General features: G+C 46.7%; 1 protein-coding gene and 1 pseudogene across 4 annotated transcripts in view; one reads left to right on the forward strand and one right to left on the reverse strand.

Annotated features, from left to right (window-relative positions):
• Positions 1–25,658, reverse strand: part of AXIN1 (axin 1) — a 58,496-nt gene that overhangs the window by 26,557 nt on the left and 6,281 nt on the right. The window lies entirely within an intron of this gene.
• On the forward strand, positions 5,916–23,994 carry LOC309613981 (small integral membrane protein 15 pseudogene; annotated as a pseudogene). Its single transcript has one exon. The product of its transcript is annotated as a small integral membrane protein 15 pseudogene (transcript).

Below are 25,658 nucleotides of genomic sequence, written 5' to 3' on the forward strand. Positions count from 1 at the left end.
GTGGTAGGTCTCTGAGGGGCCAGTAAGGTGCAGTTTGCTTTTTTTAATGTTATAATTTGGCCACATACAAGTGCAGTTGCCTCAAATACTTCCTAGAATTTTACTTGTGATTCTACTGGCCCCTAAAATCCCAAATCTGCCTGTGGGACACTGGTCCTTGCTAGTCACTGGGCTTTGGCCCACACGGAGTTGCTAACTGTGGTGTGCGGTGCCCATCTCTCCTCCGGCAGGTGGCAGCTTCGGAATGGCGCCTGGCACGCGATGCATTCACTTGCCGACGGGGGACATGGCCCAGCTACAACCTGAGGTTAAGCAGGAAAGGCACTTGTCTCCGTGCCAGGTGCCGCTGGGAACACAGCCAACGAAACAGTGTGGGACGGGGCAGGGATGTGAACAATGATTAAGGTCATTTCAGACAAAGAAAATAAACAGAGACCAGAGGAAAGACGGAGCCTACGTGGCTTCCCCAACCGGTCAGACATGAGGCCCACTCCATAGTGGGCCTCAGCACAGCCCTGGGAGCCCTCCCGGCCCCCGTACCCAGCACCCTGCCACCCACTTCCCGACTCTGGATGCTGGAGTCGTTTCCGACCGTGGCAGCCTCGTGTCTCAACCCACAATCCTTCTGCTCAGTGCCACACGTGCTGGAACTGGCAGGGCCCAACCCCCAGGAAGTCACACCCATCTTCACCCAACACCTACTCCTCACTGAGCTCAAGCCTCACCACGTCCCAGGCCCACATCTGCGTGCGGGGGGGCTGGCCTGGGCACTGCGGGGGTCCCTGCTCACACGGAGGTGTTGGGAACGCACCACTGCACACTGTTCACAGAGGCCTGCAGTGGGAGCTGTTGGGTGGGAGGCTTGCCACATGGCCAGAATCACTACCCCAAAGGGACAGCAAGTCCACTCCTGAGAGCACTTCCTCCATCAAGACCTTTAACTGATTAAAGGTCACACCTTCTGGACGAAACAAACCATCCCAAATGCGACCGGCATACCACCTGCTGAAACAGCATATCTATCCATGCACACACTCGTGGTCCTCGGCATTAAGGAAAACGCGCTTTCCTCCTGCCCACGGGGAGGCAGTTGGTGGCGCGGCCACCTGGTCTTCAAGGCAAATGTGCGCTGCTCCCTCGGCCCTGCACCCCTCGCCACGCTCACCCCGCTCCATCTCTGCACGTGCAGCCCCGCAGCACCTGGGAGCTCAAAACGCTCCGGGCCACGGACACTTCAGGGTCTGAGGCCAGGGGGCCTGGAAGGGCAGAAGTGTGATGGAGGGAGGGGACTGCCGCGCTGCCCAGGGTCCCCGCCCTGCCCACACCTCTCTCTTCCCTGAAGAGACCATCCATCGTGCACGCATCAGTTACCACGGGAACCACAGCACAGGTCCTCAGTGAGCAGAGGCCGAAGCCCACTCGTGCCTTGGCCCTTCCTCCTGGGCAGGTCTAGGGCCTCCACCTGCCTCTCCCCAGCCCAAAGGCCACAGCTGCCACGTATCTTAATTCCTACGCTGCAGTGCCTCCAATAGTGCTACGTAATTCATCCAGACTCCGCAGTTGCTTCCAGCTGAAGGGCTGATCAGAAGACCCTGACTCTGGAAATAGGAATCCCGCCTTCCTTTGTTTAGGGGAGCAGAGGGGGCAGTGTTGCTTCCTTCTCTGGGGTCTCCATCAACTCTTCAAGGTGCAAGAAAATCCAGAAACCTCTTGTCTCAAGGTCTGGCCCACGCTCACCCCCTCACTCACAGACGTGGTGTGAGGAGAGCTGCGGCTTGGGCTAGGCCCTGGTGAGCTCGCCCCGCCTGCTGGACCCACCTACCCATCGTCAGCAGGAACCGACCCCACTCCGCCTTCGGCTGGTTCTGTGACCACGCCTGGCTTCCACACCTGTAAACTGAGGAGAGCAGACCCAGAACGAGCCCCACAGGCCCACGCACGTTGCTAAGTGGGAGCGGGCGGCCTCGTCCTATGAGCAGGAGGGCAGAGTCCTGCTGCCCTGGAAAAGCATCAGGAGAGGTGGGCTCTGGTTCCTGTTCTCTGTTTTTAAACCCACAGAGAATAGTATAGTTACGGAATTCATGGGCAGGAACCACAGCGATGCTGAACGGGTGTAAGGGAACATGGCTGACCTTCCCCATGCTGCTTCTGCCAGAGAGCTTCTCTCTCTCTAAGCAAACGTGAGGATTTAACTTTCAGAATACGTAATTCATTTGTATATTCAAACATAAGAAAGGTTAAAGTTACACCCCTGTGAGCAGGGGGGTTTATCATCCCCATTTCAGAGGATGAGGGGAGCTGCCATCTGGTCTGCTCGGCCGGCCTGCAGGAACACGGACGCTGCGTCCCCTGTGCTCCTAAAACCCTGGGTCCCTGAGAGAAGGCACATGATGTCTTGCACACAATTACAGAGTGCAGTGTGAGGGCTTCTGACACACGTCCACCCTGTGCGGCCGCCACCGTGACCGAGAGGATGAGTTCGTCCACCCCCCCGCCCCCGCCCCGGTTTCCTTGTGCCCCTTCCGATCCCCTGTCCAGCCCCACCCCCACCATCACTGTGTTCTCTAGAATCTCACACAGGAGCACACGCCCCCTCTCATCTGCTTCTCCTGCTGGCACATGGATCCTGCAGTCCACGCACGTCGGCCCTCTCATGCCGAGTGCTGCCTGAGGATTGGGGTGCTGCAGCGCGCCCTCCACCGCCCGGCAACCGCTCTCCTCTGGGGCTGCACGGCTCCACAGCGGGCCAAGGCCAGCGCCCACCCTTCACTGCACCAGCTCCAGCGGCAGGGAGTGCGGTCTATAGAATCACGTGGGGGAGGGCACCCAGACCAGAGCTCTCTTCCCCCCCACCCTCAGGGAGCCCAGCACTGAGGGAGGAGCTCCCACCCAGACCCCAACAGACATGCGGGGCTCGCCCCGCATCCGACCCCACCCGTCAGGAGGAAGGCAGACAGGGCGGCTCCCAAACAAGGCCACTTGCCCTAAAGCTCATCTTCTCACATTACAGCACCCTCAAAACCAGAGAAAAACGACCAAGACAAAGGCACAGATGGCGAGGACACTTCCTCATTTCACTTGTAAGTCCAATTTTTTTTTCCCACGCCACGTGGCTCACGGGATCTTAGTTCCCGGACCAGGGATCGAACCCGGGCCTTTGGCAGTGACAGCCCATGTCTTAACCACTGGACCGTCAGGGAATCCTCATTTCAGATCAATCTCTACAAGATGCAGAGCACAGACCCACACGTAGGATGTGCTTTAGTTTTTTTGAGCTGCGGTGACATTTAAATGCACGTTGCCACATTCACACACAGATGCTATTACTTTCAAATAACTTACTACCTCTGCAACCAAAGGTCAAAAAGTTTATACTAAAAAATGTGATAGAAATCAGGCCAATGTCAGTATAAAAATCTCTGTTTTACAGACTCCAAGAAAATCAGGAAATCTGGCCTCTGTGCAAATGATCAGCCCAAGGTCAGCAGAGTCCCCCCACGTCCCCACTTACACACCGATCACAAGCTCTGCTTCGATGACAGACACTTGGGGTCACCACTGGGGTCAGGAACAGGTGATGTCAGAGGTGAACAGGGGCCACAGGGCACGTACACTACCTCCCTCACAGAGCTCAGCGATAACTCGGGATGGAGGAGACGCAACGCTGAGAGAATGAGTCACCTGGTGGCACCAGGGGGAGCTTCCTGCTCAGCCATCATATTACCTGTGCCATGAGGCTGCCTCCTGGTTCCACACTCCTTTTATTTATTTCATTTATTTTTATTACCCAGCTGGCACACGCCACCCACCACCGTGACCGAACTCTGAATTGCACAACACATCAAAGGCCATTAGGGTCAAAATTCGACAGGAGGATGTATGTTCTGTGGAACAGGGACAGCACAGACTGGATATGGTGGCCACCGAGGCACCAGTCACACCTGCCCCCTAAGAGGCAGACACTGGTGAACCTGGCCCCAGGGTGGCCTCCAGGGCCCAATCTGCCCTCACCACCACTTAACAGCTACTAACCTTGGGCAGGTTCCTCCCCTGCAAAGTGGACCGACAAGGGTCGCCTCTTTGAAAGGAGTCCAAGCATCCTACAGAACAGCACACACAAGGCAATGCCGAGGGCCAGACTATGCAGAAGGCCCTCAACTCAGACGGGTCCCCACGCTGTCCTGCACGGTGCCCCACACAAGGAACAGGACAAGGCTGTGTGGTAAAGGCTGCAGGTCACAGTCAAATCCCACAATTCCACCTGACTTCCTGTACGATGCTTAAAGAAGCATATTCAAAGCTCTGAAGTCAGAAGAACATCATACTCAAGGGAGGCCAAGCACTCCTGACTTGAAAAATTCACAGAGGAGAAAGCCGGGGCGGGGGGGGGCTTGTTATAATTTCCTCTTTGCCACAAATCTTTTATGTAGCTATGCTACGCAAACCAGTAACTCTTTATAATAACTGTTGAAAATTCACATTGTGGGTGAAGTGGATTATGGAGCCCATCTTCCCAGGGAAAAGATTACACATGTGTCGAGAAGACTCTGGAGGGATTCACATAGAACAGTGCTACCTCTGAACAGTGGGGTATCAGATCGTTTTTCACTTATCTTTATTTTTCAATTTTCCTGCACCAAATATATTTCTTATATAACTTTGATAATAACACGTCCCTGGATGTTTATTGCTGCAGAGCAGTTGTTGGTATCTATGGAACAATATATATGAAGACCACTTTGAAAATTATAAAGCGCTATACAGAAGTCACATCTGGAACTTGCCAACGAGAGCTCAAACATGGTGACAACCAAACCAGAAACCCCGTTCCTCTCTGTTTAGTGTAAACACTGCAAATTTAAATCAGCTTTCTCTGCTCACAACCGGTTTCTCAAATGTCAGCAGAAATCTCTTCAGGACCTGGACTTACACAAATGTTTCACATCAGATTTTTAGGTTACATGGATTTGATGAAGAGGAAGTTTATGTGGTAGTGTTTAAAAAGTGGAACAAAAAATGTTTCACAGAATCTGCCATCATGATTTTTAATAAATCATTCTCGTTTCAATGATGGGGGTCAGCCTGCATCTGGCACTACCCTCCCCTGGAGACTTCAGCCCCTCCCTCTAGCTTTGACCACTCAAAAACAAGCTCCAAGGCACTTACCAGTTCCAAAGAAGTGCCAATCACACTTCACGCACTCACAGTCACAATAAACATTTAGAAGTGGCAACTCCCAACAAATTGCAGGCAATTCAGAGTAATTTACAGAGATGCTATCTATGCCTGCCCCCTGAGGTCTTTCAAACTGAGCCAGAGACTCTAGACATGGGTCCTTGATGATTTCAAAGCAGCAGATCCCATGGCAGACCCATCACCTCTTTAACACAGGTCTGAATCAGTCATCAGTCAATAACCTGAAGCGAGGCGGGAGGCTGAGGGCTGCAACCCCGAGATCCCACAGAACTCTGCTAAGGAGACAAGTTCTTGGGGCTGAAGCTACAAGACCAAATCGGTGACTTTCAAAATGTGGCTTATTAAAAATTAAAAAACATACACTTATGAATCTAGTAGTCAAAGTCAAAATTCTGTTCATGTAACAGTATGATTTGTTCCCTTGAAGTAATTCAGAAATCAGAAACTCCAAGCCTCGGGTCACCCTTTTCACCTTGTAACATCACCACGTAATCCTCAACCCTTCTCTAAGCTAACAGGACACCCGTGTCTGCTTTCCTTGACGCAGCACATAGAAGTCTGTCCAGAAAGTGAAAACCTGAGGGAGAAACACAGATTCTTTGGGTACTTTGCTTTCATAAGAGTTATTTGATTTTTCTGCTTATGAAGCTTTCTTTCGCAATGTTTCAAAAGGATTTTCTTTTTAAAGGACGTTCACTGTATCCAAATGAACTTACCCTGACCACCTTATGAGAAAGCCCAACTAGGTAAGATACTTCCACTGTTTCCATATGTACATAGGGTGGACCCTGTGAAAACAAAAGGCCCGGGCTGCTCTTATTTGCCAGTCTTTGTTCACCATGGAAATGTTTATCTTTATATTATCTCCAGCACAACTGCAGGTGGCACCACAAAACTTTACATTCCAAAGTGAACCGAATTTCAAAGAACCAAGGGGCAAGTCTGACATTCCTTCAATGCTAGAATGTCCAAAAGCATTCTCTGTCACTGGCCTAACCCCGGCTCAGGCTGCCACCTCAGGGCACAGCGCCAGGCCTCATCAGGCCCTTTCAACACTGCAGTTTCCACGCCTGTGGCCCTCAGAGGCTGCCTTGAGGGTGGAGCACAGCCACATGGCTGGGAACCCAAGACGGGCAGAGGATGGGAACCCCCAGTGGGGATGGGAGGGCTCCAGCACAGGTACACCTGCGGGCCTGTTTTCCGCCCCCAGCAACAGTGCTGGCGACGTGGGCTCAAACGTGGGCCTGCTGCAGAACGAATGCTGAGCATAGCACCTCATGCTATGGCAGGTGCACATGTCCTGTGCACACACGGCATGCGGGGCTGAACCCGTCTGGCGTTTGTGCTGGGTAACGATGGCGTTTGTGCTGCGTAATGCTCTATCCACCAGAGCCCTGAGTCTGTTTCTCATTCAGGCCAGTTTGTTACGTTCACACTCTTCCCCAACAGTGAACTTGGCCACTAATCCACCCAGCCACCTTTGTCACATGAGGAACAGGGCAACAACACTCAGCTGGATAAAAGCAATAAAAACCCAAACAAAAGAAAACTCTAAATTTGTTTACAGTGATTAGTAAATTCATTTTACACCTGAAAAACGAATACATATGCAATAGGTCTAGAGTTTATACTCAATGTATACCACATTCTGTGTGATGGACCTAATTTTTTAGGTCACGTCCATTTCTCAAAAGAAAATTCCTACTTTAAAATGTATTAAGCATTAAAAATATAAGAATATGTTCATATTAATTTCTATATGTTTATAAAGACGCTTTGGAAGGACACACAATTATTCAGATTATTTACCTTTAGACAGTATTGAGAGGGTGAATGGGGTGGGTGTCTGGACCTTGAAGAACATTTGAGTTGTATAACCCATGGAGCATTTACTCTGATTTCCACTGATTTCCGCAAGGCAGGACAGCCTCTCTGCCCAGAGGCAGATTAAGGCAGGCCCAAAGAAACAGGGATGCCTATCAGGACTCGTCTCTTCACAGACTTTTCTGACTTTTAAAGCCACACAACAGAACTACCTAATGTAAGCGTTCATCTAAATCAAGCTCTAAGTAAACAGCTGATACATAAAATAAATTGAGCCTTGGATTTTGGTGTGCAAGGTGGACTTGCTTGCTGCACACCTCACCATCTGCAAGGACAATTAGCAAAACAGACAGAGAGTTGGGAGTGGGGCTCCGAGCCCACCGTCCCGGGCGCGATGTAGGGGAGGCTGGTGGCAGCCACTGCCGCGGTTTTGCCCCCGTGCCCAGCGGAAGCGGCCACCGCGCCAACTGCCCAAGTGTATAGAATTTAAGCATTCTCTCAGAAGTGTATGGTAGAGCTAAAGAAGACAACCAACCAAGGGTCATCTGAAATTGTGATTGGCTAATAATCCCAGAACAAAATTAGAGATCACTACTCAAGCATAAGGCCTCTACAAAGATGTTTGATATAAAGGCTTGGGCTGAGTATGCTGTGGAATGGGCTGCAAAGGACCCGTATGGCTTCCTTACAACAGTTATTTTGGCCCTAACTCCATTGTTTCTAGCAAGTGCTGTACTGTCTTAGAAATTGGCCAAGATGATTGAGGCCAGGGAAAAGGAGCAAAAGAAGAAACAAAAACGTCAAGAAAATACTGCAAAAGCTAAAGGACTAAAAAAGGATTGAAAGAATGAACAGGCTCTGCAACCAGAGGAAAATTGTCTGGAAAATTACGCAGCTTTGGAAGGACCCATTAAGGTTTCTTTTCAGATCTTATGACAGTATTATTTAGTAAACTAAGTCTGAGCATATGGAAGAATCATGTTAGTTCTCACCTGTACTGTAGCAACTTTCAGGCTTCGGTGTAGAAGTCTGTTGACAGTTACTGTAAATTGGCATTTATTATGCAACAAATTCTTTATAACTGACTTAGTCATTTGCCTTTTTGCAGCATATGTACTAAAATGAAAACATCCTGTGGAGAAAAATGGCTTTAGATTATGGACTCTATTCAAATAATGGCTTAAAATGGGGTCCTGTTCTGGACAAAGGAGATTAAAAATGTAAAAATCAGAATTGTCCTGAGGTGAAAAGTGTGCTTTGGCTTAAAAGAGATACAGTGTATTAATCACATCTTTTATCATTATTACTTATTTCTTGGAATAGAATCATTTCTGGCATCCTCAAAGCAAAATAATGTTATTCAACGAGTTCTTCTATTTTCTGTATTTTTCTCATTTTACCTTTTGAGATACTGCTAATCACCAGACATTCTGCATTTTTTAAAATCTAATTTTATAAAGAATTCTCTTATTATCTTGACTATGTAGAATACCACTTACTGGATATAACAATTTTTGTACTTATGAACGCTGCCATTTTCTTAGCAATGACTTGAGTAGAGTAACACTATGATTTAAAGCGAGTAAAATTGCCAAGCCTTGTAGTACCGTGGAACCAGTTAATTCTCACCTGTGCTAAGTAGAAATATGAAATACTTAAAATGTCTTATCAAATAATTTGCTGATTATATAATACCACTTTTGTTTTTTATTCCATTCTTTTAATTCATGTGGTAGTGATGTCCTTTACTTTTTTGATCAAACAGGTTCATGGTGAAAATTAAAATTTCAAATTCTTTTAAGGAACTTTTAAAGAGTAACAGTTAAGTCATATTTCATAAATGGTAAAGAAAGGCTTAACAGTCGGAAAAATTTTGTTTAGCATAGTATTAATTGGGTGAAAAAGGTGTAAATTATGTCAAAATGAGAACGTGTTATAATTAGAAATAAAGGGCTGGAGGATATTTCCTTCAGTTAAGTAGTGTAACTGGAACTTTTTACTCTTTAACATGTCTTCTATAAACGCATGGTTAATAATTTTATTTGTTGTCAGTAATTAATAGCTTATTAACGTTTTCCTCACCTCCGATAATAAATCTTAAATTACAAAAAAATTGTCTAAAAGCTTTAACTTAAAAATGAAACTAGATATTGAAATAAATTTGATACTTTTTTATTAAAAAAAAACAGAAATGTTTTCATCTGTTTTAAGGCACAAGATAGCTACCAAGGAAATGAGATCTCTCAAGGGGCCAAAGCATGAGAGAAAAAAGGAAAACAGGCAAGTCAAACATACGGTCCCACTTTTCTCCTTGAGGTTCTCAAGCAATGACTTCCAAGCTGAGAATGTGAAAACTTCCAGAATTCTTAAGTGGGTGTTCCAAGTGCACCAAAGATGTGGGCCCTAGTGAAGACCCCAGGCCTTCAGTCAGGACCCCAATGGGCTATATCCTAGGAGAAGGGATGAACCTGAAATAGACCAGCCTGCCCAAAGACTGAAGTCTTGTGTTCAAATCAGATTGGTTCCTGGCTGGAGTAAAGTGACAGGTCCCCACACTAAAGGCCAGTCAGAAGCAAAAGTAAGCCCTCATTGGAGAAAATTACGATCAGGAACTTCAAACGATCTCTGAATTTTTCATATACAATGTCTGCTGTTCAATAAAAACTGCCCAGCATACTAGGAGACGGGACAACAACTGACTCAAGAACAAGAGAAAAACAGACAACAGAAACAGAGTTAAAAGACAAGCTGGAGAGTTTGAGCAGGGGACTGAATATTAAAAAAAAAAAAAAAATCAAATGAACACTAAAACTGAAAAATATAACAAATGAAGTTAAGAACTCCACAGACAGACGTAACAGTAGACTACACACAACTGAAGAGAAATTAGTGAATGGTACATAGGTCTGGAAAATATGCATACTGAAGCATGGTAAGGACAGAAACTACTGAAAAGACTTAAAAAGAAGAAATGTCTGACACGTGAGTAACTGGAATCCCAGAAGAAGAGAAAGAGAGAATACAGCAGAAGCAATAATTTGAAGAGCTAATAACTGAGAAATTCCCAAAATTCACGAAAATCATCAAGCCAGAGATTCAAAAAGTACTTCAAACCCCAAGCCAGAAAAACAGACATGATAGTAAAACTTCAGTAGTTTTACCAAAGACACAGAAGAAAATCTTAACGGTGGCACCAAAAAATGACAAATTACCTTGGACGGTTTAGCTGTAAGACTAAGATCTCACATGCCGCAGGCAACTAAGCCCGCACCACAACAACTGAGCCCGCGCACGGCAATGAAAGATCCTGCACGCCTCAACAAAGATCCTGCGTGCCGCAACCAAGACCCGACGCAGCCAAATAAATACATACATACATACATACATACACATACAAAAAAAATAAACAACAACTGCATAAAAAGCAATGGGGGAGTACATAACTTGTGTTAGATTAACCTTTAGTCTTTACATTTTCTGGTAAGTGACAAAAGAACCAACTTACACTCGAATAGGTCAGGGATGCATGCTGTAATCTCTAGAGGGACCACTTAAAAAGTAGTAGTACAGGGCTTCCCTGGTGGCACTGTAGTTAAGAATCCACCTGCCAATGCAGGGGACACGGGTTGGAGCCCTGGTCTGGAAAGATCCCACATGCCGCAGAGCAACTAAGCCCATGCACCACAACTACTGAGCCTGCGCTCTAGAGCCCGCAAGCCACAACTACTGAGCCCGTGAGCCACAACTACTGAAGCCTGCGCACCTAGAGCCTGTGCCCCGCAACAAGAGAAGGCACCACAATGAGAAGCCCGCGCACCGCAATGAAGAGTAGCCTCTGCTCGCCACAACTAGAGAAAGCCCACGCACAGCAAGGAAGACCCAACGCATCCAAAAATAAAAATAAATTAAAAATTTTAAAAAATAGTAGTACATAAATGTAGAACAAGCTAACAGAGGGGGGCATTTGATTAACAAAAAAATATTTAATTAATCCAAAAGAAACGAGAAAGGAGAATGAGGAACAAATAAAACATAAATACTAAAAGATAGCTTTAAGTCCAAATATATTGGTAATTATTATATATTAAATATAAATCAACTAAATATACCAATTAAGAGTAGATCATCTGGGGACTTCCCTGGTGGCACAGTGGTTAAGAATCCGCCTGCCAACCCAGGGGACACGGGTTCGATCCCTGGTCCAGGAAGATCCCACATGCCGCGGAGCAACTAAGCCCGTGCTCCACAAATACTGAGCCTGCACTCTAGAGCCCATGAGCCACAACTACTGAGCCCACACGCTGCAACTACTGAAGCCCGCGTGCCTAGAGCTGATGTTCCGAAACAAGAGAAGCCACAGCAATAAGAAGCCCACGCACTGCAACGAAGTGTAGCCCCCGCTCGCCGCAACTAGAGAAAGCCCGCGCACAGCAACAGAGACCCAATGCAGCCAAAAATCAATCAATAAATAAATAAAAATAAAAAAGTAGATCATCTGGATTTTAAAAAAACTATCCATATCCACCTTATAAGAAAAATAACTTAAATATAATAATATAGAAAATTGGGACTTCCCTGGCGGTCCAGTGGTTGGGACTTCGCCTTCCAATGCAGGGGGTGCGGGTTCAATCCCTGGTCAGGGGGCTGGAATCCCACATGCTTCACGGCCAAAAAACCAAAAAACATAAAACAGAAGCAATATTGTAACAAATTCAATAGAGACTTTAAAAATGGTCCACATTAAAAAAAATCAAGAAAAAAAAAGAATATAGAAAATTTCAGAATTCCGTGGCAGTCCAGTGGTTAGGGCCCTGCACTCTCACTGCCGAGGGCCTGAGTTCAACCCCTGGTCGGGGAACTAAAATCCCACAAGCCTCACACTGCGGCCAAAAAAAAGAATATAGAACATTTGAAAATAAAAGACTGAAGTCTCTTCACAAGAAAATAAATTTTTTTGTAACTACATATGGTGACAGATGTTAACTAGACTTAGTGTGGTGACCATTTCACACTATATACATACAAATATCGAATGGTTATGGTGTACCCCTGAAACTAACAGAATGTATGTCAACTATATCTCAATAAATAAATAAAAGATTGGAAAACACATAAATCATGCAAATACTCTTAAAAGAAAGTTGGGGTAGCTATACCAATATCGGACAAAGTAGATTTTTAAGCAAAAAGCATTATTAGATATAAAGACATGTTATAATAATAAAACGGTCAATCCACAGAAAAAAGTAACAACTCAATGTGTATGCATGTAAACTATGGACTCAAAACACACAGAGCAAAACTTGACAGAAAAAACAACAACAGACAAATCCACATTCATAGTGGGAGACTTCAACCAATAAATTCAGCCCCGACATTCAACAGTAGTGGCATATTGAAACACATAAGCCATAGCTTGTTTCTGAATCCTTAATAAAAGGTATCAGACAGAATTTCTCACTTGATCTGATTTTTTTTTAAACTAGATTTCTTTATCAAAGGTGAGAGGCCAAAAAGGGTAAAACCAATGCAGAGGTAGCTCCTGGCTGTGACATGAACCACAAGGGAAGCAGCCGCTTCCTTGATAAAGGTCAGGGGTCTCAGGATGGGGACGTGAACGCTGTACTCAAAGGCACAGGCGGGCGGGTGGATTCCACACATCTTGCAGATGTTTTCTAAGAGCTCGAGTCATTTCTTTCAGTACATATTTATCAAGAGCAGACCTGCAAGACAGTATCTTAAGCCAAGGACAAATAAGACTAAGACATGGTCCTTCTCAAAGGGCTCTGAGCTGTTTAAAGCTCAATCTGAAAGCCATTTCAATGTGCTTTTACCATCTCCCACCAGCACAACGCAGGGTCCCCAACAATCTCCAGGTTGCTAGACGTTAAGGACACCAGCCCCCATCTCACATCACCTACCAGCAGCGCCGACGGCTACTCAATCCGTCTTCCTTGGTGCACTTTCTTCATTTGGTCTCCAAGACCCCATACTCCGCTGGTTTCCTCCAACCTCACTGCCAGGTCTCCTGTAACCCTCGGCAGTGGAAAGCCGCCAGAGGCCTTCTTGTCTCTATCTACGTTCGCTCGCTGGGGGGTCACAACAAGGCTCACGGCTCCAAATACCATCAATACACTGACAATTTGAGAGAGACCAAAGCAGAAGCCGCAGTCTCAGAAATGCCAAGTCACCTCTCTGCGCTCTCCTCCCACCCCTCGCCCCTCGGCCACTCTGCCCCAGCTAGGCTGCCTTTCCTACTTGCTCTTCCCTCGTCCTCCTCCAGGTACACGGTCTCTCACCGTGCTCTCACCTTCTTCAGGCTTTGCTCAAAAGTCACCCTCCAGAATGAGACCCTCTCTGGCCACTCTTGTGAAAATGGCAACCCTCCCTCTGCCCCAACATAAACTGCACCATCTGAAATGCTCAGTATTTTACTTGCGTTCTCATCTTGTTTCTCTCCCTGTTAAAAGTGTAGGGCTTCCCTGGTGGCGCAGTGGTTGAGAATCTGCCTGCCAATGCAGGGGACACGGGTTCGAGCCCTGGTCTGGGAAGATTCCACATGCCGCGGAGCGACTAAGCCCGTGAGCCACAATTGCTGAGCCTGCGCGTCTGGAGCCTGTGCTCCGCAACAAGAGAGGCCGCGATAGTGAGAGGCCCGCGCTCCGTGATGAAGAGTGGCCCCCACTTGCCGCAACTAGAGAAAGCCCTCGCACAGAAACGAAGACCCAACACAGCCATAAATAAATAAATAAATAAATAAAATTAAAAAAAAAAAAAAATGTAAGCTGCACAATCGGAGGGATTTTTGTCTGCTTTGTTCACTAGTGAATCTCCAGCTTCTAGAAGAGTATGTGTCACATGGAGGACACTCAATGAACGAATGAATCTGTATTTCTGTCAATTCTCCTTTTAAAGGGGCAGCTGTACTGGGGCCACAGAGAGTCATCTTTTCCTGTCTGCTCAGACACAGCTTTTCTTGGTCATATGTGGACCACTGTCCTTGAGCCCCCCTTTTGTTCTCCAAAACTCCAAAACACCGATCATAATACTCTGCTGAGAACATCCAGTTATTTTACCAGCAAAACGGGTTTATTCAGGAATAGCAGAGAATTGCAATTCAGGACGACCATGCTATAGCAAAAACTATAGGCCAGTCCAGCAAACAAAGGAGAGGAGTGTTACTTTATAGAGAAAAGGAGGAAGCTGAGAGGGGTGCTTTGAACCAAAGTCCCTTGGAGGAAAGCAAGAGTTCAGGGTGGTGATGGATTCCTATTGGCTGAGCTGCAAAGGTTCCAACAGGCTGGGCTTGGCGCTGGGCAAGAACTCTTCCTTCCTCCTGCAGGGGCAGTAAAGTAGATACCTCCCTGCTGGGAATGCAAGGTACCTCTCTTCCTGCGCGGTCTCTAACTGAGGTGGAGTGTAGGGCATCAGAGCTCCCCTTCTGGCCTCCAGACTCCAGACTTTAAATGAGGTTTCCTTTATTCAGTTTCACAAGTCTATTGCCAGCATAGGGATCAACTGTCCTCAGATGAACAAACAGTCCTCAAGAAGATTCAGTAAGAAATCCAAGAATTACACAAGAATGAGATACAGCATACACATCTTCCCCAAGACACCAACCCTTCAGCCATGCCTAATTCAGGCAAGCTTAACACACAGAACAAATGTGCTCCTGACAAGTTATATGTATGCAAATAATTTTTATCCACTGAATAATCTCAAGGGTACTAAAGGCATCCCAAAGAGAAGTCTCATTAAAAAAGAATCGGACTTCCCTGGTGGCACAGTGGTTAAGAATCTGCCTGCCAATGCAGGGAACACGGGTTCAAGCCCTGGTCCGGGAAGATCCCACATGCCGTGGGGCAACTAAGCCTGTGGGCCACAACTACTGAGCCTGCACTCTAGAACCCGCAAGCCACAACTACTGAAGCCCATGTGTCTAGAGCCCGTGCTCCACAACAAGAGAAGCCACCGCAATGAGAAGCCCACACAGCGCAACAAAGAGTAGCTCCCACTCGCAGGAACTAGAGAAAGCCCACGTGCAGCAACAAAGACCCAACTCAGCCAAAAATAAATAAATTAAATATAAATAAATTATAAATAAATAAATAAACTCTTCCCAAACTGACATGAGTTTAAAAAAAAAAAAGAATCCTTCCACAATGTTACCACCTACAAATTACATATTTTATGGTCATCACATTAGATCTTCCCTAAACAGCAGTGCTCCACATCTCCTTTTCCTTCACTGACTTCTTCCCAAAGAATTCTCATTTGTATTTAAAATAAGTTTTGCAAACTAGGCCCAGCTCTATAACCATAGGAAAAAGGAGCAATCTTTTTCCCACATAAGCAGGACTTCTTGACATAACCCACCGTGTCTCCCTACTGAAGGGTGGGTAGGGGCATGATGCTAATGTGAAAGTTAATACACAGAAACCTCACTTAAAATGGAGATGGGGGAATTCCCTGGAGGTCCAGTGGTTAGGACTCCATGCTCTCACTGCCAAGCGCCTGGGTGCAATCCCTGGTCGGGAACTAAGATCCCACAGGCCGGGCAGCGTGGCCAAAAAATAAATAAATAAAAATAAAAATAAAAATAAATAAAATAAAATGGAGTTGGGAGGCCAGGAAAGGGAGCCCTCACACCCTACCATCATCAATTGCAGATGAAACAGGAAGAGACATACCTTTGCATCTCCAACATGAAGAAGGACCACCCAGCAGGAGGGAGAGAGAATTTCTCTTTGCCTGGCAACAGCTCAGCCAATGAAAAGCCACTGTACTCTGAACTCCCAGTTTCCTCCAATGGGCTCTTTGTTTATAACAGCCCCTCCTAACTCCTCCTTCTCCTCTATAAAAGAAGTTCCTCTCCTTTGTTCTCTGGACTTGCCTGTGGCTTCACTATAGACTGCATGTCCCAAATTGCAATTCTTTGCAATAAACCCACTTTCTGGTAAAATAACTGGCTGTTATATTGTTTTAGGTCAACACCAGAAAGATTTTTAAATGCTGATCCATGAACAATAAAAAAAAAAAAAAAAAAAAAAAAAGGATGATTTCGTCTTTTTAGAGTATATATTCAGAAAACAAGAGCAGGAGAAATTTAGTGGAAAGAGCTGAAAACACAACAAAAAGAAAAGAAACAGAAAATAGGAAAAAAAGAAACAAAATTTAAAGGATCATTCCAAATGGTCCAACATCTAAATAATACAGGCTCCAAAATGAGAAAAGTAATGAGAAGTATTTTGACAGGCACTTTTTAAGCCGATGCAGCATAAGGGAAGATTTATGTCAGAAAATCAAATATCTAATCAAATGAAAAAATGCAACAACCATAACTTTAAAACGCACACACACAAAAATGGCACAAGAAAGAAAATGATTGGCCCAACTTGGCTCAGCAATGAAAACACCAAATATGGATATAAACCAAACCCAGAATGTGTTAATAATCAGGCCAGGTGGTGGGGAAAGGAGAGCATCCACAGAGACTGGCTCAGGGCAGATGCCCCAAGGACAGCAGTATGAGCACATCACTTAGAAAGGGGGGTGTGATGGACTGAGAGTCTACGTCCCCCAGATTCTGATGTGGAGGCCCTTACCCCCCCATGTGGCTGTATTTGGAGATGGGGCCTCTAAGGAAGTCACATGGTTAAATGAAGTCATGAAAGTGGGACCCTGATCTGACAGGATCATTACCCTTAGCAGAAGAGATGCTGGGGAGCTGTCTCTCTCTCCACACAGACACACTGAGAAAAGGCCATGTGAGCAAACCATGAGAAGAATGGAATGAAACCTACCTTGCCGGCGCTTTGGTCTGGGACCTCCAGCCTCCAGAAATGTGAGAAATAAATGTCTGTTGTTTAACCCCCAGGTCTATGATATTTTGTCCTGGCAGCCTGAGCTAATACACTAGGGTAAGATACAGTTGGAAGCGGCCATCCTGGAAAGGCCAGGGGGTCATGAGACTGCTAAATTTAGTTATCAGCCTTTTAGCATTATTTGAATTTTTCCTTCTCTCCATTTTTTTAATAAAAATAAAAATTAATTAAAATACTGGTATAGGGACTTCCCTGGTGGTCCAGTGGTTAAGACTCTGAGCTTCCAATGCAGGGGGCGCGGGTTTGATCCCTGGTCAGGGAACTAAGATCCGGCATGCCACGCTCAATGCAGCCAAAAAAACACAAAACAAAGCAAAACTGGTATAGCAGTGTAAACATTAAGAAGACCTAAGATCATACTAAAAGGAAACATTTATATGCATCCTTTTAAAAGAAAAAATATGCTGTTGAAAAACTGTACATAATTCACACCCTCTTGTGATATATCTTTGTATATATTTTAATAACATACTTGCAAATTACAAAGGTTTATGTTTTATAGGAATTTGGAAAATGTAGAAAAACAAAAAGAAGAAAATAGAAAGCCTATGTTCTCCAACCACGCAGAAAAAAACCCCTGTGCAATCAATCCTGCTATTAGACATTCAAGTTACTCTAACTGCTGGCTATTACAAGCAACATTCTTTATGATTATTTTTAAATATTTGTTCAAGAGAAGACACTAGCCCTACAGACTAAAAATGAACCAGTGATCCAGAGAGGGTCAATACCAGATAAAAGCACGTTAAAGATTCGAAGGGCACAAGGCTGGATGAGCAGAGGGCCAGGGAATGGGAGCCTCCTGCTGCTGGGGGGCTGAGGAGGGTGCCCACCCAGCCACACAACGCAGGGCTCACCTCTATCCATCAAAACTGGAAGAGTTTGGTCCAAACAAAAGAGCTGAGTCCAGCTGCTACAAAGAGTTTCACCAGTTCCGAGAAGGCTTGTGGGCCGAGGCTGTAATCCACCCAGGGGAGGGGTGAGGAGGGGTGAGCCTGAAGCCCTTCACATGCACGCACAAGGCCCTGTGCACGGCCTCTTTGAAGACTGCATTTATTTTCACAAAATCAGATAGCCAGCCTGAGTTCCAGGAAGGGACTGAAGAGATTTACAGAGTTGTTTCCTCAGAGCAAACACTTTTTGGAATTAATGAGCTCTGAGAGGACCCTGAGTGGCTCACAAAAACATGCATTTGTACTGATGTGACATGGGGGAAAAAGAAAGCAACGATTTTCTTACACACACACACACGTACTCGGCCTCAAGCTGGACTGAAGAAAGAATTATTAGACTGCCTTCCTTTCCTAACTGAACAACCACTACCTGGCCAAATTCCATTATTTATAATGATTGCTGGGTAAACTGGTGTAAATGAAGTCAGGATTCTAGAGGAGATTAACAGAGCCAGTGAGTATGAATCAAATTCCAGTCTCTGTGACGCTAACTGGTGCACAAACCTGCGAACTGGCTGATCCCCCGGCAGCTGATGCACAGAAGACACACGCGGCCAGCCGCCAGCCCAGGCTCCCCAACCCAGCGGCCAGGCGGCAGAACCACGGGCGGCGTGGGCCTCACAGGCCGCAGTCTCTGTAGGCACTTCCGTTTCATAAACCCACCAACGTGGAGCCCAGACAAAGGGGCCTCTCTATTCTAAAATTCTTCAGTCTGACAGCTAACTGAACTTTCCCGGACTTTGTCGAAACCTGTCATCAAAGACTACAGACTTTTGGGGCTTCCCTGGTTGTCCAGTGGTTAAGAATCCGCCTTCCAATACAGGGGACGTGGGTTCAATCCCTGGTCGGTGAACTAAGATCCCACATGCCGTGGGGCAACTAAGCCCATGTGCCGCAACTAATGAGTAACTAATGAGCCCATGCGCCACAACTAGAGAGAAGCCCGCGCGCCCCCTGTGCTGCAACGAAAGATCCCACGTGCCGCAACTAAGACCTGACGCAACCAAAAATAAATAAATAAATAAACAAATAAATATTAAAAGAAAAAGGCTACAGAGTTTTATATGACTAAAACAGAGAAAAAATATTTTTTGACTCTCCTGTAACTAGTTTAAAAACTTTTATTAGCCAGCCTCCCCCCACTGATAGGCATGTAAAATGCTCACAGCATGCTGGTACCATGCATGACAGGGTCTCCCGTGGACACGTTGTGTCACAGGAGCCTGGGGTGCAGTCCAGGGGCAGTGGGAAGTCCCCACGTCGTGGAAGAAGGAAGAGCGTAGTCAGACCTGCATCTAGAAAGGTCCCTTTGGGCACTGTGGGGAGAAAAGACTGAGGCAGAGGCTCACCCAGAAGGCTCTGCGGGTCCAGGAGGAGGGTGTGGGGGCCAGAGTGCAGACAGCAAGAGGCAGAGGGTTCAGCACACATTCGGATGGGGAATCAGGTGGGCCACGTTGATCTGGTAGATGGTGGTGCCACTTCTGGAGGTAAGGATGGCCACGAGAGCAGGTTTGGGGTGGGAAATTAACATGCTTCACTCTCAGGAAATACGATTATTAAAATCGGAATGTGGGCTTCCCTGGTGGTGCAGTGGTTGAGAATCCGCCTGCCAATGCAGGGGACACGGGTTCGAGCCCTGGTCTGGGAAGACCCCACATGCCGCGGAGCAGCTAGGCCCGTGAGCCACAACTACTGAGCCTGCGCGTCTGGAGCCTGTGCTCCGCAACAAGAGAGGCCGCGATAGTGAGAGGCCAGCGCACCGCGATGAAGAGTGGCCCCCGCTTGCCGCAACTAGAGAAAGCCCTCGCACAGAAACGAAGACCCAAGACAGCCAAAAATAAATAAGTAAAAAAAAAAAAAAAATCGGAATGTGTCATTCGCTACTTTGAAATCATTTGTAACCCAGATACAAATTGCACCAACATCTAGCAGACCACTAAGTTCAGATGATGATGAAGAACCACAGGAGGATGTGAAAATCCCTGAGCACCTGCTGTGTGCACTGAGCCTGCTGTGTGCGGGCACCCCCAGGGATCAGTTCACGGAACCTCCCTGACAACCTCATTGGGCAGGCCCTTACTTCATCGTCCCCAGTTTTACAGAAAAGCTCAGAGAGGTGAAGCAACTTCCCCACCATCACACAACCAGGAGAAGGCTGACCCAGAAGACACAGCCTGTAGAAAAGTCACCAAGTGAGGGGTCCTTAAGTTAAACCACTGAGATTAACGTTCTCCCATTCAGCCAGCAAGGGGAATGGAAAGATTTGTAAACTCCTGTCTTTTTGTTTTTTCAGTTGCGCCACATGGCTTGTGGGATCTTAGTACCCTGGCCAGGGATTGAATCCAGGCCCTAGGAAGTGAGAGCGCGGAGTCCTAACCACTGGACCGCCAGGGAATTCCCTGTCAACTGTCTTGAGAGCCCCACAGCTGCACACTAGGGCCTGTCTGAAAACATCTCCAGTGACCAACCTTGGGATCATCTGTTCAGTTTAAGGAATTCATCAAGTTGGACAAGTTACATACCTGGAAGGTGACAAGGGACTGGCAGCAGGGCCATGCTCTCTTCCCTAGCTTCGTGCCCTACATTTAAGAGTGACTAAAAGCACAGCAGTAGGAAGAAAGACGGGGAAGGCCACAGCGAGAGCCACACTTTACAAATGAGTCACCTTCCATCACAAATGACCTAAAAATTCAACAGTGAAGAGTATTTGCTGAAGGTCAAATCAAACAGGCTCACTATTAACGGGACCAGTGTCTTGAGACCCCCACCTGGACCACCGCCACCCTTTGGACTGGAGCCCCTCGGCAGCCGGGTGCCAGAGTCACCGCCCCACCCCCACCCCGCTGCACTGGAACGCCAACCAGAAACCCCAGATCAATCTCACTTTTCCACCTTCCACACGAAACTATACAAATTTGAGTGCTTCCTCTTTTTACATTTCTTTTAAGCCATTTACCAGAAATACAGTCGATAAGGCAACAAACAAATCAGGCAGTTCCTCAGTCTGGAGAGGAAGGATTGGTCACCCACCCTTCAAAGGACCCACAAGTTGCTGAGTTATTCCTGCTACAAACACCATCTGTGCTCCACTCTCTGGCCACAGCCACAATGACCAGCCCTGACCAAGAGTGCCTCACTGGCTGGCGCACCAGGAAGACGTAAGGAAATATCAGTTGGACCCTGTCCTCGGGGAACTTCTCAGTGAGGAAGGTAGTGAAGAGAAATGGAAAGCATTTGCTGCTGTTAGACATTAAAACCAGCAGTGAGGGACTTCCCTGGTGGTCCAGTGGTAAAGAATTGCCTTCCAATGCAGGGGACGCGGGTTTGATCCCTGGTCAGGGAACTAAGATCCCACACACCACGGGGCAACTAAGCCCGCGCACTACAACTACTGAGCTCGCGCTCCTCTACGAGAGAGCCCACGTGCTGCAAACTACAGAGCTCACGCGCCCTGGAGTCTGCGCACCACAGCTAGAGAAGAGAAAATCCGCACGCCACAACTAGAGAGAAGCCCACGAACCACAATGAATAGCCCGCGCACCACAACAAAAGATCCTGCATGCCTCAACTAAGACTCGACACAGCCAAAAATAAATTAAATAAATAAATAAGTATTAAAAAAAAAAAACAAAAACCCAGCAGCGATATAAACAAGGTTCTACTGAAGAGCATAGGGAATTGTATTCAATATCCTGAGATAAACCATAATGGAGGGATTTCCCTGGTGGTCCAGTGGTTAAGATGCCACGCGCCCAATACAGGGGGCCCAGGTTCGATCCCTGGTAGGGAACTAGATCCCACATGCATGCCACAACTAAGAGCCCGTATGCTGCAACTAAACATGTTGCAACCAAGAGCCCGCATGCCGCAACTAAGACCCAGCGCAGCCAAATAAATAAACAAATAAATATTTAAAGTGATAAAAAATAGGACTCCCCTGGTGGCACAGTGGTTAAGGATCCACCTGCCAACGCAGGAGACACGGGTTCAAGCCCTGTTCTGGGAAGATCCCACATGCCGCAGAGCAACTAAGCCCGTGCGCCACAACTACTGAGCCTGCACTCTGGAGCCTGCAAGCCACAACTACTGAAGCCCGTGCACCTAGAGCCTGTGTTCGCAGCAAGAGAAGCCACCGCAAGGAGAGCCCACATACCACAACAAAGAGTAGCCCCCGCTCATCGCAACTAGAGGCAGCAACGAAGACACAATGCAGGCAAAAATAAATAAATAAATATATTTTTAAAAAATAAAAATAAAAATAAAAATTGGGTTGTCTTTAAAAAAACATAATGGAAAAGAAGATAAAAAAGAATGCATATTTTGGGACTTCCCTGGTGGCACAGTAGTTAAGGATCCGCCTGCCAAGGCAGGGGACACAGATTCGAGCCCTGGTCCGGGAAGGTCCCACATGCCATGGAGCAACTAAGCCCGTGCGCCACAACTAGTGAGCCTGTGCTGTAGAGCCTGCAAGCCACAACTACTGAACCCACGCGCCTAGAGCCCGTGCTCCGCAACAAAGACAAGCCACCACAATGAAAAGCCCACGCACCGCAACAAAGAGTAGCCCTCGCTCGCCGCAACTAGAGAAAGCCTGTGCGCAGCAACGAAGACCCAACGCAGCCATAAATAAATAAATAAATAAATAAATTTATTAAAAAAAAGAATGCCTATATATGTATAACTGAGTCACTTTGCTGTACAGCAGAAATTAAGACAACATTGTAAGCCAACTACAATTCAATTAAAAAAAGAGAGAGAGGGGCTTCCTTGGTGGTCCAGTGGTTAAGAATCCCCCTTCCAATGCAGGGGACGTGGGTTCGATCCCTGGTCGGGAAACTAAGATCCTGCATGCCACAACTAGAGAGAAGCCCGTGCGCCGCAACAAAGAGCCCGCGAGCCTCAACGAAACTCCCACGTGCTGCAACTAAGACCTGATGCAGCCAAAAAGAAATAAATATTTTTTTTAAAAAAAGAGAGAGAGACACAAAAGAAAACCAGCGGCGATCGCTAAGCACAGGTGGTTGAAGGGCTGAAGATGGCCTGACTGAGGCCTGACCAACCAGGCCCAGCACAGCCCCTGGAGGCCAGGCCAGGCCAAGCTTCTGAGCCTGCTAATGTCTTACAGACCCTGGCCCCCCAGGCCAAAGCATTAAGTAAATAAACAGCCAAAACACCTACATCATCAGAGGACCCTCTGCCAAGTCACACCAAATTTAAATGGTGCGTATGAACTAACCAAAGTTATGTTCAAAGTTCCACTGACAAAGGGCAATAAAGACTGGGAAAGTCTTCCACACGGAGAACAGAAGAGCAGCAAGGGATTTTGTGACCCCTCAGCCCTGGGCTCTTTATCCTAGTTATCCCAGGTGACTAGGATAAATGCAGAAAAAAGCCAGGGGCATCCCTGTTTTCTCAGTTTTGACAAAGACCCACGTAAAAGTCTCATTTACCATCTCTCAAGTCAGCGATCTGAAAAACAGCCGTGTGCACACACGTGAAGCCAATGAGGACTGCTGCTCAGGCCTCCCGCCAGGGAACAGGGAGCCTGGGTGACACCAGTGAGCACAGTGGGAGCAGCCTCACGGCTGACACACTCCTCCACGCAGAATCAATGCTGAGAGAAGCACCTGCTGCTGCAGGAAACACATCCCCTGAGCTGAGGTTCCCACCCGGCTCCTCCTCCTGGCAGTGGGCATTCACTAGCTGCCTATTCACTACCCACTCTCCTCCTCCCTTCCCCGTTAACCCCAATCTTCCCCTGAAGGACCACTCCCCCTGCTGGAGAGTGGTAGTGGTGATGCTGTCTGGGTGGGGCACCCCACTTTTCTTCTGGGGTGGCCCTATTTGGTGTAAGCCCAAGAGCAGAGTCTCAGCCCTTGCACAGTGATTATGCTGGAGTGGGCAGGACACACTGGCACACAGCACCCCCAGCCACTCTGGGCAAACTGCAGGACTTTCCTTCAGTGGGAGGCATCTGTTTACAAAACAAGGGAGCCAACCTGAGAGCAAAGCTGGCCGCAGGAAGGCAGAGGCAAAGAAGCATTCAGAAAAGGGACAGTTTCTTACAAAAACGAACATGATCTCAGCATACAATCCAGCAATTGTGCTCCTTGATATTTACCCAAAGGAAATGAAAACTCACGTCCACACAAAAACCTGCACATAGGTGTTTACCGCAGCTTTAGTCATAGCTGCCAAAAACTGGAACCATGAGGATGTCCTTCAGCAGGTGAATGGATAAGTAAACTGTGGTCTATCCAGACAATGGAATATTATTCAGTGCTAAAAAGAAATGAGCTATCAAGCCATGAAAAGACACTGAAAAACCTTAAAAGCATATTACTAAGTGAAAGAAGCCAATATGAATAGGCTACATACTGTATACTTCCAGCTACATGGCATTCTGGAAAAGGCAAAACTGTGGAGACAGTAAAAAGATCGGTGGTTGCCAGGGGTTGGGGGCTGGAGACGATAAACAGGCAGAGCACAGAGGAAACTACCCTGTATGGTACTAGAGTGATAGATACAAGTCATTATATATTTGTCCAAACCCATAGAATGTACACCACCGAGAGAGAACCCTAACGTAAGCTATGGACTGTGGGTGATTAGTGTAGGCTCATCAGCTGTAACAAATGACCAACCACCCTGGTGGGGGATGGTGATAGTGGGGGAGGCTGTGCATGTGCGGGGGGGAGGGGTGTATGGGAAACCTCTGTACCTGCCTCTTAATTTTGCTGGTAACCTAAAACTTCTCTGAAAAAAGAAATCAAGTCTTTGAAAGAAAAATGGCTGGAGTCCGAATCAAACCACATCTGAAGCTGGGCCTGCCTCTGGACTTTTCATTTACCTGAGCCAACCAATCCCGTTCAGTGTTTAAGCCGGGGTGGGCTGGCTTTTCTGTGACTTTCACACTAATGCATCCTAACTGCACATCCTTGCAGAGCAAGTAGAATGTGCTGGACTCCATATCCTGCTAGTGCTGATGAACAATGACCCTGACACGGGGGACTGTCCACCCGCACAACCACAAAGGCAGCCCCCAGAAGGACGGGGTCCGAGAGCAAGCAGGACTCGTGAGCGCCAGACTCCCACGGCCACCAGCAGCTCCACGAGAGGCAAGTTAAAAACGAACATGTACCAGAGTCCTTACAGCAACATACTCTATTAATTTGATAGTAAAGGTTATTTATTACAAATAGAGCAAACCAAAGAGAGAAAAAGCAAAGTTGCTGCTATGACCAACCCCCGACCGAGAACTGAAAAGTGTGCAGACTGGCTGGTTGGGGGAGGGGTGGCATGCAGGAATTTCTAAAATTAGAAATCAGAATTGAGCTCAATTTGTTTTTCCCTGCAGCCCAGGCCTCAAATTTAATCTCATTTTTAAACTGTTCTAATCAAATATGACAACTTTCAGGTTAGGTCTGAAAAGCTGTGTCAGTTACTAGCCTTACTTATCAAGATAATTTTATAGTATATTCTGCCCTAAAAAGATTGCTAAATCAATAAGGTTTAAAGACAGTGAGCAAAAGGCCCACAAAAATTACCTAAACAGTGTATATTCAATCACATCACTTAAAGGACATTTAAACCTTAAAAATGTTTAATCCTGTGTTTTATTAGCAAGTGACCAATTTCTCTGCCACAGTAAGCCTGAAGAAGTGATCTGCGCTTTTACTAACTCCACGGGAGAGGCCCAGCACCTGGGGACGTGCTTGCAGACTCTTGATTAAATCAGCAGGGTCACAGGAATTCCAGGCTTTCAAAGTTTCACAGGCAGGAGTATCCAGAACCAGCTACA

The sequence above is a fragment of the Balaenoptera borealis genome, assembly GCF_965194805.1.
Source record: "Balaenoptera borealis genome assembly, chromosome: 16".
NCBI classification, from domain to species: domain Eukaryota; kingdom Metazoa; phylum Chordata; class Mammalia; order Artiodactyla; family Balaenopteridae; genus Balaenoptera; species Balaenoptera borealis.